Source organism: Harmonia axyridis, chromosome X (assembly GCF_914767665.1).
Source record: "Harmonia axyridis chromosome X, icHarAxyr1.1, whole genome shotgun sequence".
Classification (NCBI taxonomy): Eukaryota; Metazoa; Arthropoda; class Insecta; order Coleoptera; family Coccinellidae; genus Harmonia; species Harmonia axyridis.
Genome location: NC_059508.1, coordinates 35,057,822 through 35,061,433, shown reverse-complemented (window position 1 = coordinate 35,061,433; position 3,612 = coordinate 35,057,822). Strand labels below are relative to the sequence as shown.

The 3,612-nt window shown below is 42.9% G+C and overlaps 1 non-coding gene across 1 annotated transcript; it reads left to right on the top strand.

Annotated features, from left to right (window-relative positions):
* The first annotated feature begins 3,262 nt into the window (after positions 1-3,262).
* On the top strand, positions 3,263-3,381 carry LOC123688302. The gene has a single exon (XR_006749830.1). It is a non-coding gene; the product is annotated as a 5S ribosomal RNA (ribosomal RNA).
* Positions 3,382-3,612: the final 231 nt, after the last annotated feature.

Sequence of the window (3,612 nt, the reverse complement as noted above, 5' to 3'; positions counted from 1 at the left end):
TTGTGAACATAACCCGCAACGGGCAGAGGATCACGATTTTAAGGTTGGTCGCTTAAAGGCCATTCGACTACAAAGAGACGAAGCGGACCGCGACCTCGCTGCATGAGGTTGACGAAAGCGACCCAAGATGCGAAAGCCGAAACCAACACACCTTGCCAGTACCCAAACGCCGAGGTCGGATTCGGGTCTACCACTTACCAACTGAATATCATCCTAAAAAGAACTCCAAACAGTCTAGGACAGGACCCATTCTCCACCCCTTCTATATATGTCAGGAGAACCCCGGATTCCCCTCCAGACACGATTTAGCAAACTTTTCCCGATCGATCCGACCCACCGAGGCCGTTTCGACCGTTCGCCGCGCCTACTAGAGCTGATTTCTTCGGACTCCGATCAGAAAATCCGCCGATGCATGTCGTTAACACCTAGTCCGCCTCGTCCGATCGATCGAGGCCGTTTCGACCGTTCGCCGCGCCTACTAGAGCTGATTTCTTCGGACTCCGATCAGAAAATCCGCCGATGCATGTCGTTAACACCTAGTCCGCCTCGTCCGATCGATCTAGGCCGTCTCGATCCACCCATCGCGCATCGAAAGTCGCATCTCTCGAACTCCGATCCGGAAATCGGCCGATGCATCACGTTAACTATTTCTTATATATCTAATATAATATACATCGAGACGGTAAGAATTCTTTTAATCGAAGATATACATATACTTCTCATCAATATCCAAAAGCTTATCGAAAAATAAATTACTCAACTTTTACGTGAAGAATCGTTCACCCAAACCTTATCCCCTATATATGTCAGGAGAACCCAAGGTTCCCCTCCAGACACGATTTAGCAAACTTTTCCCGATCGATCCGACCCACCGAGGCCGTCTCGACCGTCCGCTGCGCCTACTAGGGCCGATTTCTTCGGACTCCGATCAGAAAATATACCGATGCATGTCGTTAACACCTAGTCCGCCTCGTCCGATCTATCTAAACAGTCTCGACGCACCCAACACTCTTTCAAAGTCGGATTACTCGGACTCAATCTGAAAATGGACCGATGCATGACGTCAACACTTAGCCCGCCTCGTCTGATCGATCTAAGCCATCTCGACCCACCCAACACGCCTTCCAAGTCGGATCACTCGGACTTCGATCTGAAAATCTCCGGACTCATTTTTATGAATATCCCCAGTCAGTAAGAACGTTATTTCGCCAATATATACCAACAATAAACCATATTCCAATAGCTGAACCAAAAATATAATTCCCGATCCAAACGTTCTGCATCGCCCAACGCGACCACCTTCCCTATATATGTCAGGAGAGCACAGGGTTCCCCTCCAGACAACACTTACGCTCTATCCCCGACTCTCGGTCGATCGATAGGCCAGGTCAGCGGTGTCTGTTTCGGCCGAAGCTCGGACTTTGGTCAAAATGTTCCGATACAAAATTTGAACCAAGATAGATACAGATATGATTCCTTCTTAAATATACGTTGATTATCGAACAGAATATGGTAAATATTTTGCGATGACCGAGGATTTCATGAATTTTTTTTTTTTTCGAAAAAATTTTCTGTTATCGGAATTTCCTCAAATTTCATTTGGTTGCCTACTAATGCATATTAAAAACGATAATCAACAATCAGAATCATTATTTATCATTTATTTCAATTTTTATAATGAAAAACGTTCACGTCCTTTCGCGCCTCTCGATCGTCGTTTACGTGATGCATCGGTCAGCCCTAGTTTACGTGGTGCATCGGTAAGATCGAGTTCACGTTCTGCATCGGTAAGATCCAGTTCACGTGGTGCATCGGTAAGATCGAGATTACGTGGTGCATCGGTAAGATCGAGTTTACGTGGTGCATCGGTAAGATCCAATTCACGTTCTGCATCGGTAAGATCCAGTTCACGTGGTGCATCGGTGAGATCGAGTTTACGTTCTGCATCGGTGTGATCTAGTTTACGTTGTGCATCGGTAAGATCGAGATTACGTGAAGCATCGGTATGATCGAGTTTACGTTCTGCATCGGTCTGGACTTAGAGATATATTTTCGACGTGAAAATGTTCCGATACAACTTTTGAACCAGGATAGTTAGAGAGATGATTTTTTCTGGGATGTACGTTGATTGGGGAATGGATTGTGGAAAATAACTTGCCATGACCGAGGTGTTCTCGAATTTTTTTTTTTTTTCGAAAAATATTTTCTGATTTTGGATTTTACTCAAATTTGATTTCGTTGCCTTCTAATGTGTTCTAAAAGAGTAAATCAGTAATCAGAATCGAAAAATATTTTTCGGATTTTTTTTTTTTTGAAAAAAAATTTTCTGATTTTGGAATTTCCTCAAATTTGATTTGGTTGCCTTCTAATGTGTTTTTAAAGCGTAAATCAGTAATCAGAATCAATATTCATTGTCGACTTTAATTTTTATAAGGAAAAATGTTCACGTCCTTAAACGCCTCCCCATCATTAGCCCGAGTCCAAGTCGATGTCAGTCCCGAGCGGACGGTGTCAGATACTACCTATCGCCCCGGTCTGGACTTGGCGAGGTATTTCGACGTGAAATGTTCCGATACAACTTTTGAACCAGGATAGTTAGAGAGATGATTTCTTCTATGTTGTACGTTGATTGTGGAATGGATTGTGGGAAATAACTTGCCATGACCCAGGTGTTCTTGAATTTTTTTTTTTTTCGAAAAAAATTTTCTGATCTTGAAATTTCCTCAAATCTGATTGCGTTGCCTTCTAATGTGTTCTAAAAGAGTAAATCAGTAATCAGAATCAATATTCATTGTCGACTTTAATTTTTATAAGGAAAAATGTTCACGTCCTTAAACGCCTCTCCATCGTTACCCCGACTCCAAGACGATGTTAGACCGGAGCGGACGGTGTCAGATGCGACCGATCTCCCCGGTCTGGACTTAGCGAGATATTCCGACGTGAAATGTTCCGATACAAAAATTTAACTGTGATAGTTAGAGAGATGGTTCCTTTTGTGATGTACGTTGATTGTGTAATAGAATATGGAAATAAACTTGAGATGACCGAGGTCTTCTGGGATTTTTTTTTTTTTTCGAAAAATATTTTTCGATTTCGGAAATCCCTCAAATTTCATTGAGATATGTCCTAATGTGTTCTTAAAGCTTAAATCAACAATCAGAATTAATATCCAAAAGTTATTTCATTTTTTATGAGGAAAAACGTTCACGTCCTTTCCGCTCCCAAAAAGTGAGATATCATAGAAAATATCGCAATATATGTTGTTTACGGCCATACCACGCTGAAATTGCCAGTTCTCGTCAGAACACTGAAGCCAAGCAGCGTCGGGCGCGGTTAGTACTTGGATGGGTGACCGCTTGGGAACACCGCGTGCTGTAAGCTTTTTTTTTACGTTCTGCATCGGTCTGCCGAGATAACGTGGTGCATCGGTATGATCGAGTTTACGTTCTGCATCGGTAAGATCGAGATTACGTGATGCATCGGTAAGATTGAGATTACGTGGTGCATCGGTAAGATCGAGATTACGTGGTGCATCGGTAAGATCGAGTTTACGTGGTGCATCGGTAAGATCCAATTCACGTTCTGCATCGGTAAGATCCAGTTCACGTGGTG